This window comes from Thalassophryne amazonica, chromosome 15, assembly GCF_902500255.1.
Source record: "Thalassophryne amazonica chromosome 15, fThaAma1.1, whole genome shotgun sequence".
Taxonomy (NCBI): domain Eukaryota; kingdom Metazoa; phylum Chordata; class Actinopteri; order Batrachoidiformes; family Batrachoididae; genus Thalassophryne; species Thalassophryne amazonica.
The window spans coordinates 30,241,465-30,259,083 of NC_047117.1; the positions used below are offsets into that span (position 1 = coordinate 30,241,465).

Consider the following 17,619-nt stretch of genomic DNA (forward strand, 5'->3'; position numbering starts at 1 on the left):
AATTTTCAAAAATTCATAACTCTGTCAAAAAAGATGAAATTTCTTTCATATTTGAGAGCATTATGTAGGACAATATCCTTTGCCGACTGATTGAGGTTGATCCAGATCTGATCCAGATTATAGATTTTGTGACCATTTAAATTAAGCATTGATAATCCCATTTAATGTATATTTTACATTATATTTTAATTAATAATGTCTTTCATGTTTCATGTCGTAGGATGGCATCCTTTATCAACTGACAAAGTCTGATCCAGATCTGATCCAGATTACAGATTTTGTGGCCATTTACATTGAAAACCCCATTTAAAGTACATTTTACACTATATCTTTATCAAACTTGCCCCAATCACTCTTGAAAGTGAGATGCAGACTGGCACTCACTATCACAGGACAAAGTTGGTTCTGGATCTGATCTAGAGTGTGGATTTTGTTGACATTTGAATTTAATATTGAAAAGCCCATTTGGTGAACATTTTGCATTATATCTCAGTCAAAAGTGCTTCAGTCACTCTCATTTTTCTGTTATGGGTTTACCTACACCACCAAAATTGGATGGAGGTTCCACTTTTATGCCTGTTTATCTTCCAGCTAGTCGGAAAAGTGCCAAAAAGCAGTGACACATTATGCATAGCAGAGATAACCAATGTTCTGTGAAAATGACTTGAAAAAGAATTCAGAAACTGATAAAGTAAAAAAAAAAAAAAAAAAAAAAAAAAAAAATCTGACACCACAAAAAAGCTTTGATTCAAGTGCATGAACTAAATACAAACTCCTGACATTTGAGCACATCTAATTTATTTTATGAAAAGTCACTTCTAACAGGACTTTGACCTTAATTTTTTTTTACAAGGTAAAATTTTATGGAATTGTAAACTATGTTGACGGACGTTTGTGCTCTGTGTTGTCTCATTGTTGTCGAATGATATTCTCCTCCCTCCGTGTTAATTGCTCTTTGCGGTCTTTTGTGATTCTCTATTAGTTATCTCTTTTGTTCTTATTCTGTCTAATCTTCTGTGTTTTCTGTGTAGTTTTAATTGCTGTTTTCTGGGTTCACATCGCTGCATTTCCATCTTTAGTTGCTTGTCACGCTATATAATCACTCACTCACTCACTCATGATCCAGAGACCTGCTGGTCCTTCTTGCCATTGTGGGAAATGACTTTCAGCTTCCAGCACAGTTCGTATCCTACAGATGCCTCCCAGGTAGCCTTATTATCAGTTATCCATGCTAGGTAGTGGCCAGTGGCCAAGAAGGACCCACAATCTGCCATTTGTTGATTGGACATTCCTTCTCCCAAGCCATTGGGAAGGTTTTTGATGATGCGGTTAAGTTGTGGACTATGGCCACAGACAGCAGCTGGAACACCTCAGTACTCTGTGATGTCTTCATTGAGGGCCTCTCCAAGCAGAAGGATCATCGACTTGACCTACCCTTGAGCCTTGGTGACCTGTCAACCTGGATAAGCAGCCATCTCCAGTTCAAGTTTCTTCTGAACAACCAGTGCAGATTGGTCAATATTAAGTACCCCTGAAACAACACCATCAATGCATGAACTAAAAGGGTTGTGCATCTACTGCAGGTTTGCCGCACACTTCATCGAGATCTGTCTGGTAAAAGACCAAGCTCATCATTGGACCACTGGATCTCAGCATGTTTATTGATACTGGAGCTGACAAGGACTTCATTGACAAAAATCTCATAGCCCAGCTTCAAGTTCCCCTGAAGCCATTGGGAGCGCTGCTCTGGATGGCTGGCTACTGATGGTTGTTACTCACCAGACTAGTAATGCCAGGCAACATTCTGAATTTCTACAATTCCATGTTATTTGTTCTCCTGTAAAACCACAAATTTTTGGTTTCCCGTGATTATGGGTTCATGAATTCATATACTTGCAATTAGTTAACAAAATATAGTTCAGTCTGTTAAAAGAAATACTTCAATATTTCTGAAGAAATTCTAAAATACACAGTAAAATCACCTGTGTCAAATTAATACTGACAGTTTACATATGGTCCCACTCTGGCCAGAGTAAGACCATATGTAAACTGTCAGTGTTAATTTAACACTGTCAGTATTAGTTTTACACTGGTGATTTTACTGTGTACTAAATTCAATATTTCTTACGAATTACATCCGTCATTGGCATTTATTCATTTATTTATTTGTCTGTCTGCCTGTCTGTCTGTTAGCAAGATTATGTCAAAACTACTACACTTATTTTGATGAAATTTTCACCACAGATAGATATTAGTCCATGGAAGGATCCATTAAATTTTGGAGGTGATACAGATCTGGAGCCAGATTCTGGATCAAGTTTCACTTTATATAGTCTTTGAAGGATTACGTCAAAACTACTTCACAGATTCTCACCAATTTTGCACCACAGATACACATTAGGGCATGGAAAACTCCTGATTTTTAAAAGTGATCTGGATCCGGATTGGCGGATGTCAGAAATCTCTGATCACTCTTGTTTCTTACTAAATTATTGAGTGTACAACCCCAATTCCAATGAAGTTGGGTCGTTGTGTAAAATGTAAATAAAAACAGAATACAATGATTTGCAAATCCTCTTCAACTTATATTCAATTGAATACACCACAAAGACAAGATATTTAATTGTCAAACTGATAAACGTTATTGTTTTTGTGCAAATATTTACTTATTTTGAAATGGATGCCTGCAACACATTTCAAAAACGCTGGGACAGTGGCAACAAAAGACTGGGAAAGTTGATGAATGCTCAAAGAACACCTGTTTGGAACATTCCACAGATGAACAGGTTAATTGGAAACAGGTGAGTGTCATGATTTGGTATAAAAGGAGCATCCCCCAAAGTCTCAGCCGTTCACAAGCAAAGATGGGGCAAGGATCACCACTTTGTGAACAACTTTGTGAAAAAATAGTCCAACAGTTTAAGAACAATTTTTCCCAACGTTCAATTGCAAGGAATTTAGGGATTCCATCATCTACAGTCCATAATATAATCAGAAGATTCAGAGAATCTGGAGAACTTTCTACACGTAAGCGGCAAGGCCGAAAACCAACATTGAATGCCTGTGACCTTCGATCTCTCAGGCGGCATTAAAGTGAAAGTCATACATCAACAACATCCAGAAACACTGCTGCCTTCTCTGGGCCCAAGTTCATTTGAAATGGACAGACACAAAATGGAAAAGTGTGCTGTGGTCTGATGAGTCCACATTTCAAATTGTTTTTGGAAATCATGGATGTCGTGTCCTCTGGACAAAAGAGGAAAAAGTTTAAAAGCCAGCATCTGTGATGGTATGGGGGTGTGTTAGTGCCCATGGCATAGGCAACTTACACATCTGTGATGGCACCATCAATGCTGAAAGGTATATCCAGGTTTTGGAGCAACACATGCTGCCATCCAAGGAACATCTTTTTCAGGGACGCCCCTGCTTATTTCAACAAGACAATACCAAGCCACATTCTGCACGTGTTACAACAGCGTGGCTTCGTAGTAAAAGAGTGCTGGTATAAGACTGACCAGCCTGCAGTCCAGACCTGTCGCCCATTGAAAATGTGTGGCACATGATGAAGCGCAAAATATAATGAAGACCTCGGACTGTTAAAGAACTGAAGCCATACATCAAGCAAGAATGGGAAAGAATTCCACCTACAAAGCTTCAACAATTAGTGTCCTCAGTTCCCAAACGTTTATTGAGTGTTGTTAGAAGGAAAGGTGATGTAACATAGTGGTAAACATACCACTGTCCCAGCTTTTTTGAAACGTGTTGCAGGCATCCATTTCAAAATGAGCACATATTTGCACAAAAACAATAAAATTTATTAGTTTGAACATTAAATATCTTGTCTTTGTGGTGTATTCAGTTGAATATAAGTTGAAGAGGATTTGCAAATCATTGTATTCTGTTTTTATTTACATTTTACACAACGTCCCAACTTCATTGGAATTGGGGTTGTCTAAAGAATACATATTTGGTGAATATAAATTGTAGATTTTTAAGTTTTCTGAGTGAATGTCTGGTTTTGGCATTTCTCACTGATTCATTTCACATTGTTTTTTTGTTTTTTTTTGCTTCTGTAGTTGTAAAAATTGCTAATCGCTTTGATTATTTCATCAGGCTTAATGAATGAAACCGTTTTTTTCATCGAGGTCTAAAAAAAGCAGTGTGTCTGAATAAAAGGATAAGCACTTTGGCAAACTGGTTTTGACCCTCAGTGTTGTGGTTCAAAAGACCCACTTTAAAATCCTCTTTAGTAGCCGACATTAAAAGCAACATTACCAAAGGAGATTTACTGTCAGTTTCTAGTAAAGTGCTTTATGTGCCTGAATGTTGTAACATGTCCTAAAACATGTTTCTTTTTGTTAGATTAAATCCAGCTGTCTGTACCTGCTAAGTATTGTACATATATTTTCACTGTATTATCTCCTGGCTCTGAGTTGCTGTGGAGTTTGCCTGTCCCACTTTGATCTGTGATGAGATTATATCTCAGGGATATCATAAATATTTTGCAGACCTTTGGGAGGCTGTGTGCAGGGGCGGAATACATGGCACACAACCACATTACAAATGCACATTCATCACAATGCACATCTATCTTTAGAAATATTTGATTGTGTAAATCTGTGACAACATGACAAATGGTAGGATGTTTGAGTAAAAAGTTTCAAGATATACAAACAAATACTTGTGAGTGTAAAATGAAGATTTTGTTGTTTTTTTTTTCAGGAAAACTTTCTGCTTTCTTTCTAAAATGTTTTATTTACTTGTCTTTTGTGATTCAGTCACTGGCACCTAAAAAAATGTCGTCAGTTTATTTTTTATTTTTTCATAAGAAAAAATTTATGCTTTCTTAAAAAAAAAATTGCTTGTCCTTTGTGATTTGGTCACTGACACCTAACAAATGTTTTCAGTTTTTTTTTTTTTTTTTTTTTTTTTTTTTTGGAAAAACTTTCTGCTTTCTTTTAAAATTTTTATTTGTCTTTTGTGATTCAGTCACTGGCACCTAAAAAAATGTCGTCAGTTTTTTTTTTTTTCTTTTTTCATAAGAAAAACTTTATGCTTTCTTAAAAAAAAAATTTGCTTGTCCTTTGTGATTTGGTCACTGACACCTAACAAATGTTTTCAGTTTTTTTTTTTTTGGAAAAACTTTCTGCTTTCTTTTTAAAATTTTTATTTACTTGTCTTTTGTGATTCAGTCACTGACACCTAAACAGATGTTTTCAGTTTTTGTTTTTTTTTTTTTGGTTTTTTTGGAAAAACTTTCTGCTTTCTTTTTAAAATTTTTATTTGTCTTTTGTGATTCAGTCACTGACACCTAAACAAATGTTTTCATTTTTTAAGAAAACTGAACAATTACTTGTAAGCTGTTTACACATTAAAATGTCCATCTTTTGTCCAAGTGCAAACAAAAGTGACAGCAGCCAGAGACAGATATCCTCTGCAGTGGTAGGGATGGACTGGTTACCTGCCTGGATGTTTGCCATCCAAACTGTAAAATAATTTGTCCAATGGTCACTTAAAAAATGTGGAAACAAAGTGACACATAATATAACTGAATAGATTTTAAGTTCTACAACCATTAGTCATTTTTTTTTTACAGTGCAAGACCCAATGTAGTTCCATTGTAAGGTGGATGCAGCAACATGCAGCACCAACGTACGCTCCCGGATGCCACCATTCCTACCTTGTGGTGCTGGTGTGGCATTTCACACACACTGTAAAACCGAACAGTACATGTTACTAAATTAATAAAGTTAACTCAACTCAAACTTTGAAAAAAGTTATAGTCACTCATTTCTATTAATTAAACAAACTCAAAAATGAAATATTCTTGTAACAACTCAAATGTTTTGAGTGCATTTAAAGTTTTGGAAGCAATTAAGTCTTGGTTATGTATTTCCAGTTCATTCCATTAACTCATTTAAATAGAGTTTATACCAATTTTAAAAACTGTGAGTCCAGGGCCAGCATCAAACGGCCTTGAAGAAGGGAAGTTAACTTCCTTTCCAACTATCCCCAAGGAGAAACAAAGCAGATACTTGAGACCCAGAGGCTTGTAATGGTCGAGCAATTCAAGAGGACATCGTTGGAAAGAGACATGATTTCCATCAATCAACATATGCAATGCACCTTTGCATTCAGACATGATGAAATTGTGGATTTAGCTCCTCCAGTTGCCGAACTGAAGGACAGATGGCCTGCACTTTTTTGTAAAGCCCAAGTGAGTAAAAATTTACACATAGTACCGAAAGCTATGCATGTGTATCATCAAAGTCATTATTTTTTTGTTTTTCATGCAGCTCTACAGTGAATTCCACAGGATCACAAATGTAAACCTTCCATCGACATTCTATGCTGCTCTTGACAATTACACACCTCAGCTGCTACAGCTCTACAAAAAGATGAAGACTGGCACTTTTGGACAGAGGATGGAAGCAATTATGATGGCATTTAAACAACAGGTAAATATTTTTTCATCTTTCATGCATTAACTTGTTGAATGTGAACCGTGAACACTAACATCTGCTCGTATATATGGTGTCTTTCTGTAACAGGACAAAAATGATATCTGCACAGCTCGTACAGCAGCCCTGGCCGGCTTGCCGCTCTACTTGAAGGAGGATTCATCAGAAATCTTAAGAACATGCAAGGTAATCATGTGTTCAGCTGTAGCTCTTTTCTGCATTGTTTAGGAGTGGAATTGTTGATACAGAAATTTGAATTATTGCTGTCGTCCCCGAGTCTGGCTGGCTGACTAAACGTTGCCTCTGCCTGCTTCATAATGACTTGCTATGGGCATTCACTATAGCTGGGGTATGTTCATGCTGACCATGTGGCTATTCTATGCCCAGTCCTTTGACAATGTAGGAGCATTAACTAAAAAAAAAAAAATCTTATTTCCAATTAATGTGAGCCTACAGAAATGAAGTATTTGACTAAGGCCCAATCTCAATTCCACCCCTCAGCCCTTGCTCTTGCCCCTTCACCTTGGGGGAAAAAAAGGGCTAAGGGCTGAAAGACTGCCCTAAGAAATGAGACAGCTCTGATCTTTCTGCATTCTTTGCACAAGCACAAATATAGGGGTGATAATAATCTTCATATGTTCGAGACAATTATTCATTTTTCGAAACATGTTACAAATTAAGCCTTTCAAAGATGTCTATAGCCTACTACATCAGTAATTTGACAGACTGATGTTGTGACCTGTTGCATCTATTTAATGTCAAAACTAGAGACCCTGGAGCTCACAGTGTCAGCCCAAATACTCCACAACTATCTAAGCTTTTCTGTTGTTTTACAGCTACTCATCCAGAGGCAGCTCTGAGGAGGTCTACTCTCTAGCTGTCCCCGCTCTCTGACCGTCTCCGTTCTGAGTGCACTGTGGGCGGGAGCGTAGCGCTAAGATCCGCTCTTCCAGCGTGATGCACTGAAACTGGAAATCCAGACACTAGCAACATATCGAGCTTTTAAATGAAATGTAATCTGCAAATGTCACATTTATAACCACATGGGGAAGTGTGTAAACTCAGAAATCAGCCTAGATACATGTTCACATTATATTTGGGAGTTTATTTTGCCAGAATGTGTCAGTGATTAGTGAAGCTCCTCCTATCCCTTCGCTGTTAGGGGTATGTGAATTTGCTCCATTTGGAGGGGTAGAAACCCCTTTGCCTTCGCCCTTAGCCTCCCTAGAAGAGAGGATTGAGAAAGCCCTTAATTTTTAAGGCCCAATCTCAATTCTACCCCTTACCCCTTTGCCTCAGCCCCTTACCTCAGTTTTGCACGTTCACGAGAAACCAAGGGGCATACCATTCCTCTCTTCTCGAGAGGGTAAGGATGAAGGCAAGCAAAACGGATCAAATTCTCATGCTACCTTACAGCGAAGGGGTAGGAGGGGCTTCACTGAACACTGACACATTCTGGTGAAATAAACTCACAAATATAACATGAACATGTATCTGGACTGATTTCTGAGTTTACACAATTTCCCACGTGGATATAAACAAGACATTTGTGGGTCACATTTCATTCAAAAGCTCTATGTCACTAGTGGATTTCCAGGTTCAGTGCATCACACTGGGAGAGCGGAGCTCAGCGCTACGCTCCCGCCCACAGTGCAGTCAAGGGGCTGGGGACAGTCAAGAGTAGACCCCCTCAGAGCTGCCTCTGGATGAGTAGCTGTAAAAGAACAGAAAAGCTTAGATCGTTGTGGAGTGTTTGGGCTGGCACTGTGAGCTCCAGGGTCTCTCATTTTGACATTATATAGATGCACTGGGTCACAGTATCAGTCTGTCAAATTACTGATGTAGTAGGCTATAGACATCCTTGAAAGGCTTAATTTGTAACATGTCTCTCAAATGAATCTTTCAAAATTGTCTCAAACCTATGAAGACTATAATTCCCCTATATTTGTTTGTGCAAAGAATGCAGAAAGATCAGAGCTGTCTCATCTCTTAGGGCAGTCTTTCAGCCCTTAGCCCTCATACCTTTTTTTTTTTTTTTCCTTTTCCAAGACGTAGGCAAAGGGGCAAGGGCTGAGGGGAAGGCAAAGGGCTGATGGGTGGAACTGAGATTGAGCCAAAGGTTTGAACCCGTTATCATGTTTCAGTCAGTGGTGGAAAGTAATAACTATTAGTTCAACTTTTATGTAACTGGATTAATTCTGATTTATATCTGGTTAGATTTGGTTTAGTCTTGCACATTTACTTTATTAATTATTTAAGTAAATTTGTTGCTCCTTTATCTGTACTGCAGGAAAAATTTGTACTTCTTCCACCACTGGTTTCAAGACACGTCAAGTTACTGGATTGCCATTTTACGCCTTTAGGTGCCTTTTTACTTTTTGATTGGCCCTGCGGGCCGTCCAGAAAAACAACAACAACAAAAAAAAACTAATGGTATGCTGGATGTTCAGCAGTAGCCCATGCCTAAACAGCATGGTCCCCCGACATGCACCATGCATTTTTTTTTTTTTCTCTCTCTCAACAGCACCCAGTCATTTGCTGTGAAGTGTGTGTGGAGGTGGTAGGACAGGCCTTTCCCTTGTCCTTTAACAGTTGAAAAAAAAAAAAAATGCATAGGGCATTGTGGTGATGTGGTGCTTACACTTGGCCTACTATTGAACATTTAGCTATCCAATATTTTTACTTTTTTTTTTTTCCCCCAATGGCCCTGCTAATTAGAGAAATTGGCACCTAAAGGGTTAAAAGACAGTTAAAGGCCTGGCCTGCTACCTCCACACACACCTCACAGCACAATGACTGGGGTGCTGTTTGGCATTTGATTTGTAAAATTTATCATTGGACTGTTTTTTTTTTTTTTTTTTTTTGGCCCTTCTTTAGGATGACTTGGAAGGTCCCCAGGTGTGAGCAGTAGCTCTGATGGCAGTGATTAATGACGAGGAGGATGAGATGCTGCAAATTCCCTTTTCAAACCCAGCATATATCCATTGTTCTTGAACATATTGTCATGTCACACACATCATGGCCTGATGCACTGATGAATTTATTTGCATTGGTGTATGCACTGCATTTGAAGAACCCGGAGAAGGTTAGTGGCTTCTTTGAGTTCATTCAGGTAATTCTCCTTGACCTGGATGATGGTAGGAAGCAGCTCAAGCCTAAACGATTGGCCTTAAAAAATGAGCTGGAGTAAAGTTTTATGGTAAAATTGCATTGTAAAGCAGTTGTCTGAAGTTTTAAAATATCTGTTTATTGTAGTTCTGGTTAACAATTTTTCTATGCACATGTATTGTATCACCAGTTTTAATTTAGCACCAGAGAGGCAAGTCTGTTCTGACTTAAAATTATTAATCATTAAAGTTTTGTTATGCTTGTAAGGCATTACCAGATTTGATACTGATTGATCTGAGTCCAAGAGCAGCGAGACTGTTCTGATTTCAGATGCTAACTTGACATTTTGTCAAAGCTTTAACACTGTTAAACTTTCATATGCATGAAATGTGTTACAGGTTTTGTCACTGATTAATTTGAGCCCTAGAGAGGCATGTCTGTTTTATTGTATTTTGGATGTTGAGCATTCAATTAAATAAAACTGTCAAGTTATGACACACACTTTAAGTTTGTGCTTTGTTAGAAGTCATTGTTTAAGGCAGTGTTTTTACTCAAACTCAGTTGTCAGAACTAGAATGTAATAATTTATGAGATGATAGTAAACTGAGTAGATACAACTCAAGGAGTAACAATTATGTACAAAAGAATTTAAGTTACTGGTATTTAATTCTCCTCAGTTCATGTAAACATTTTGAATAAGTCTGTGGAACTGTAAAAAACAAGTACACTATACTTATTAGGTTTAAGTTAATTGAAATGAATGAAATAGTACTTTAAACTTAATTTAACCAAGTTAATTAACAAGAAATAATTAAGAGTAACTTGAACAATTCAACTGTAGAAAATTAATTGATTTAAGTTAATAAACTGGTGACAAAGGGCAGCCCTGGCGGAGGCCAACATGCACTGGAAACAGGTTTGACTTACTACCGGCAATGCGAACCAAGCTCCTGCTGCGGTCGTACAGGGACCGGATAGCCCTTAGCAAAGCACCCCGGACCCCGTACTCCCGGAGCACTCCCCATAGGATGCGCCGAGGGACACGGTCGAATGCCTTCTCCAGATCCACAAAACACATGTGGACTGGTTGGGCAAACTCCCATGAACCCTCGAGCACCCGATGGAGTGTGTAGAACTGGTCCAGTGTGCCGTGACCAGGACGAAAACCACACTGCTCCTCCTGAATCCGAGGTTCGACCATCAGTCGAATTCTCCTCTCCAGTACTCTGGAATAGATCTTACCGGGGAGGCTGAGGAGTGTGATCCCCCTATAGTTGGAACACACCCTCCGGTCCCCCTTCTTAAACAGAGGGACCACCACCCCGGTCTGCCAATCCAGAGGCACTGTCCCCGATCGCCACGCAATGTTGCAGAGGCGTGTCAGCCAAGACAGCCCCACAACATCCAGAGACTTAAGGTACTCAGGACGGATTTCATCCACCCCAGGAGCCTTGCCACCGTGGAGCTTTCTAACCACCTCTGTGACTTCGGCCTAGGTAATGGATGAGTCTGCCTCCGAGTCCCCAGTCTGCTTCCTCTTCGGAAGACGTGACGATGGGATTGAGGAGATCCTCGAAGTACTCCTTCCACCGCCCGCCAACATCCCCAGTCAGGGTCAACAGCTCCCCACCCGCACCGTAAACAGTGCTGGTGGAGAGCTGCTTCCGCCTCCTGAGGCGTCGGACGGTTTGCCAGAATCTCTTCGAGGCCGACCGATAGTCCTCCTCCATAGCCTCCCCGAACTCCTCCCAGACCCGAGTTTTTGCCTCTGCGACCGCACGGGCTGCGGCACGCTTGGCCTGCCGGTACCTGTCAGCTGCCTCTGGGGTCCCACCTACCAACAAAGATAAGTAGGACTCCTTCAGCTTGATGGCATCCCTTACTTCCGGTGTCCACCACCGGGTTCGGGGATTGCCGCCGCGACAGGCACCAGAGACCTTGCAACCACAGCTACGAGCAGCCGCATCGACAATGGAGGTGGAGAACATGGTCCACTCAGACTCCATGTCTCCAACCTCCCCCGGGATCTGGAAGAAGCTCTCCCAGAGGTGGGAGTTGAAGACCTCGCTGACAGAGGGTTCCGCCAGTCGTTCCCAGCAGACCATGATACGTTTGGGCCTGCCAGGTCTTACCAGCTTCCTACCCTCCCAGCGGATCCAACTCACCACCAGGTGGTGATCAGTTGACAGCTCTGCTCCTCTCTTCACTCGAGTGTCCAAGACACGTGGCCGAAGGTCAGATGATACGACTACAAAGTCAATCATCGACCTCCGGCTCAGGGTGTCCTGGTGCCACATGCACTTATGGACACCTTGTGCTCGAACATGGTGTTCGTGATGGACAAACTGTGACTAGCACAGAAGTCCAACAACTGAACACCACTCGGGTTCAGATCGGGGAGGCCGTGCTTCCCAATCACCCCCCTCCAGGTCTCACTGTCGCCGCCCACGTGGGCGTTGAAATCCCCCAGGAGAACAATGGAGTCCCCAGTCGGAGCACTATCTAGTACCCCTCCCAGGGACTCCAGGAAGGTCGGGTATTCTGCACTGCCGCTTGGCCCGTAGGCCGAGACAACGGTGAGAGACCTGTCCCCGACCCGAAGGCATAGGGACGCGACCCTCTCGTTCACTGGAGTGAACTCCAACACTTGGTGACTGAGCTGGGGAGCAATAAGCAATGCGACCCCAGCTCTCCGCCTCTCCCCGTGGGCGAAGCCGGAAAAATGAAGCATCCAGCCCCTCTCCAGGAGTTGGGTAGCAGAGCCCAAGCTGTGCTTGGAGGTGAGCCCGACTATCTCTAGTCGGTATCTCTCAACCTCCCGTACAAGCTCAGGCTCCTTCCCCCCTAGCGAGGTGACATTCCACGTCCCAGCAGCCAGGGGCTGTGAGCATGGACCGGGCCGCCGGGCCACCCGCCCTCGACCGCCACCCAATACTCTCTGCACCCAACCCTCATGGCTCCCTCTGCAGGTGGTGAACCCACAGGAGGGCGGGCCCATGTCACTCTTTCGGGCTGAGCCCGGCCGGGCCCCATGGGCTAAGGCCCAACCACCCGGGGAAGACCCAGGACACGCTGGAGGGACTACATCTCTCGGCTGGCTTGGGAACGCCTTGGGGTTCCCCCGGAGGAGCTGGGGGAGATGTGTGTGGATCGGGAGGTCTGGGCGGCTTTGCTTGAGCTGCTGCCCCTGCGACCCGACTCCGGATAAAGCGGAAGAAAATGGATGGATGGATGGAAGTTAATAAATTTAAATGGTTTAAGGTAATCGGTTACATCAAATGGTTTGAGTTCAACTAACTCATTAGGTTTTACAGTGCACCTACCCCGCAAAGCCTCTAACCCCTAACCCTACTCTACTTACCGTCTGAAAGGTGATGGGATTGGGTGTACCGAAAGCAGCATGGTCACTGCCAACATCAAACAAGTGCACCTTCGAAAGTGGTTGTATTTTTGGTTTGCGGGCAGATCACATCTGTGAGCATTGGCTGGTTCCATGTATTGTAGCACCGCCACCCGGACGGGCTTCGGGTCTTGGATGGCAACCACCTGGTGCATCCTCACCTCTCAAAAGTCAGGTGTAATGTGGGTGTCCCCTTGGCCTTCTCCAGCTGCTGAAGTCCCCACCACTGAGGCAGCTGGTGCTGTGAATGGCCAAAATGTCACAGCTGACATTCCTTCACAATGCATAAATGCATACATGTAATGCAGTAAGACAGTAAGCATCAGGATAGTCAGGATTTGGACCTTCGTTCTCCTGCAAAGATATCAGCATCACCAAACAACTCTGTCCAGGGACCTCATGATTCTATAAACTTTTCCCAGACTATTCGTAGCCTCAGAGGCCGAGAATCCAGAGACATGAATATCACTGCCAAGATAAGAACATCTCTACAAGTACTTTCACAGCATACAAATACTTTTCCAATGGCTGAGTCCTGGAAATCGTTGAAAGCACAGCTATTACTCTTAATCCAGGACAGTTACAAACTCAGACAGTAATTTGGTTTGAGACTCACATGGAAGAACATGCTACCCCCCAAACAGGCAAAGTTCAAAAATAGGTTACCAGCTCACTCCATTTAGCTTGTCTAAACCTAATCGTAAACAAATGCCTCTGTGACGTGCACGGTCTTTGATTTTCTTTCAAACACATGAGACAGTTAATGACATTCACCAACCAACAAAGTGTGTTGTTCTGTCCGTGTCCAGTGATTTGACCTTCCGTTAGGACAGAGCACGTAGGTTTTCAGTTTGTTCTTTCTTTCCTGGTGGGCTGATAAGCTCTGCTGAGATTATATATCTCAGAGATAGTTCAGAATTATTATGTTACTTCTCTTTGCTGTAAAGGCACAGAAGAGTAAAATAAAACCTAGAAAAAAAAATAAAAGTAGAATAAAACCTATTTTTATTCTCTCTTATGGATAGTTTTTATTTTTATTTGTTTTATTCTTTTAGTTGTTTTTATTTATGTATTGAATTTTTTATTCATTTTTAATTATTTATTCAATTTTATGTTGACTTGTTTTATGTAAGGCACCTTGAGACGACTTTTGCTGTGATTTGGCGCATTATAAGCTAATTAAATTAAGAGTCCGCATGCAAAAATGGTAACAAAAAAATTAGTTTCAAGAGATTATGAGGTTTTAATCTGACAATGTATTAAACATCACAGCTATAATAATAATAATAATAATAATAATAATGTATTGCTGAAACAACTGCACAGTGTCAAATATTGAGTTCATCAGCTCTGATGGCAAATGTCTGTACTTTGTGTTGTTTCACATCGGTTGGGCTTTGCATCCATTCAGCAGCATGTTGGTGAAGAGCTCTCCACGGTCATAGCCAGTGGAGTGCTAATGGGTGCCACTTCCCCCCAACTAACCCTCATACTTACGGCAGAAAAGTTGGAAGAGGCCTTAATTGTTGGCCACCAGAACCTAGGCTTTCAAAATTAAACAAACTGACAATCAAGCTAATTTCAAGCTACACGTAACTTTACCCTCACATTTTTTTGTGCCTCCGTCACGAAAATGGGGAGCTTTTTGTTATGCGGTTTTTGAATTTACTGTTTACCCTCAGGGCAGCACGGTGGCTTAGTGGTTAGCAATGTTGCCTCACAGCGAGAAGGTCGTGGGTTCAATTCCCGTGGCCTTTCTGTGTGGAGTTTGCATGTTCTCCCCGTGTTTGCGTGGGTTTCCTCCGGGTGCTCCAGTTTCCTCCCACATCCAAAGACATGCGGGTTAGGTGGATTGGAATCTTTAAATTGTCCGTAGGTGTGTGTGTGGGTGTGTCTGTGTTTGTTTGTCTGTTTGTGGCCCTGCGACAGACTGGCGTCCTGTCCTGGTTGCACCCTGCCTCACGCTCTATGGCTGCTGGGATAGGCTCCAGCCCCCCGTGACCCTTAAATGGACTAAGCTGTAGAAGATGAATGAATGAATGAATGTTTACCCTCCCTTCTCCTAACGCTAACCATAATGTAAGCATCTTCCTTCCCCTAACCCTAACATAATGCCCCAGACTCCCCCGTCACCCTACAGTCCATGCCCCGTCTCAAATTGAATTTGTACCCCTGTCAATGAAAAGCGCACCATTTTGGTGACAATATTACAAACCAATAGATTAATTGACTTTTCACAATGCCATCATGAACTGCTGTGAGACTGGGTTGTGCATGTGATGTTATTCCCTGCAACAAGCCCATTCATGTCCAGAAGGTAGTAGACAAGCTACATGTGAGTTCCACTACCTGCTCCTAATTTCCCACACCCACATTTTCTGACCCTTGCAATGATACATTATGAAAGTGTACTATTTTTAACACTACACATTCTACTTTAACACTGCTCAGAATAAAAATCATAATAGTTTGGAGGATGTTTATGTGAATACCACAAACAGCACAGGTTGGTTTGAAGAGAGGTTGTTTTAATTGTTGCAAATTCTTTCCGAAAACTGAACTCACAGTAAATTTTGCAGTGTTAAATTAACACTGCACAAAATGCATATGAGCCCAAATCCATTGTGTTAAATCAACTCTATTGTAGTGTTAAATAATCTTGTTTTAAAATACCACTCAAGATCTTCCAGTGTATGAGATTTGAATGGGACCATATGCAGTGTTAATTTAACACTGAAAACTGTACTGTATGTAGAGATTACAAAACACAGAGGTTCTTCGATCCTTCTCCTTCTGTTATGTGTCGGACGCAGCTCGGAGAACCGACCAGTGTTTGAAGGACCCAGTATGAAATAAGCAGAGCACGGTACAAAGGCTAACTGAATTTAATACATAACAGTGATACAAAAAATAACAAAAGAAAGTGCGGTCTGGCGTGGTGCGCTCCCAGCAGCGCTAACGGTCCGGAGCCAGAAGCTGTTCGGACCCAAGGACCCCGCCGACACCCCCCAGGTGGCCGCAACAAACCGAGTCTGTGAAAGAAGGAACCATTATGTGAGTCCACACTCTACACACAGAGAGAACACTTAAAGGTGTACAAACAGCAAACACTTCCTGGCTTGATTACTAATCAGCTTCCCAACCTGCAGGCATGGAACATCCAGTTCACAAAACTCCACTGCAGTGGAAGCCGATACATGACTAACATACAGCTCAATATAAAAAGGTGTGAGGGACACCACATTTGCTGACTGTATAAATGTTAGTCACAAAATCTAACGTACCTCAGGAAGTGTGCTGACGAGTGTGAGACCTCACCCCCTCCTCTTTCACAGACCGTGCATCAAACCCTGGACGTTCTCTGCATCCACTGATGATGAGATGGCTCCCGAGACGACGATCTCACCCGTCTGGTCACAAGGTCGAGTCTCTGGCAAATACACACTGTACACTCCAGTCTTAAATGCCACCATGTTCCAATCCATATAGATGCACCACAGCTGTGAGTCCTGACGAGCCGCAGGTGATCAGGGTGAGGTCCTGATAACCTCAGCAACACAGCCACTCAGTCCCAAATGCAAGCCACCTGGAAGGAAAAACAAAAGACAGAAACAAAAAGGCAGCCAGGCCCCCCAGCCATACAACACCTTCAGCTTGTTCTTTGAGTGTTTTGCCTTCAGTGAGCAACCTGTATCTTGGCTTGGATTTAGCGTTCAGGTCAGATGATGGCACATGTCTGTTCCACAAGTTCCTGGGTTGGGTGTGGAGTCTACATGAGTGCCCATCAGCAGGGATGCTGCCAGGGATTTTGGGCCCCATGAAAAGAAATGTTACTGGCCCACCCCCCATATTATTTTGTCAGTATTATAATTGTATTAGGGGCCTCTTTGGGCCCCTGTCAATCATAGGCCCCCACAATCCTTCTCCTTATTCTCTCCTTTACAGCACCCCCGCCATTGAACCATGGAATTTTTTTAAAGCATTCAGCTCAAAGTTATCAGATCAAAATTCGTCCTCCTGATTTTGAGAGAGCCAGTTCCCCTGGCACACATGTCCACATCACATCACCTCCACCAGGTTCCACGGATGAGGTGACACAATTTTCCACCTTTTTTGTTGCTTTTTATTTCTATTTCCATAAATGGACTGCATTTATGGACTGCATCAGACGCTCAAAGTGCTTTACAATTATGCCTCACATTCACCCCGATGTCCGGGTGCTGCCATACAAGGTGCTCACTACACACCGGGAGCAATAGGGGATTAAAGGCCTTGCCCAGGGACCCTTAGTGATTTTCCAGTCAGGTGGAGATTTGAACCCATGATCTTCTGGACTCAAGCCCAACACCTTAACCACTAGACCATCCTATATCATAGGATGTTGTTCCAAATATAACTGTGACACTTAAAATATAGACATTTTTGTGCTTATTTCACAATGAAATGAATGGAATAAGATGCTGGTGGTGGGCTCCTTGTCCAAATATTTTTGCTCCCTGCAAAAAGCGCTGCAATTCCTAAATAAATCGCCTACAGTGAAAAATAAAAAGTAGATGCGTTTTGAGCTCCTGCGTTGATTGGCCGAGAGCTAAATTAACAAAAGCAAGAAATACAGCACAGTTATTGACATTAAATATTTAAAATAATATA

The 17,619-nt window shown here is 42.1% G+C and overlaps 1 long non-coding RNA gene across 1 annotated transcript; it reads left to right on the plus strand.

The window, feature by feature from the left end:
- Nucleotides 1-361: 361 nt before the first annotated feature.
- LOC117527049 lies at nucleotides 362-5,434 on the plus strand. The gene is made up of 3 exons (XR_004565419.1): nucleotides 362-524; nucleotides 1,236-1,238; nucleotides 5,424-5,434. It is a non-coding gene; the product is annotated as an uncharacterized LOC117527049 (long non-coding RNA).
- Nucleotides 5,435-17,619: the final 12,185 nt, after the last annotated feature.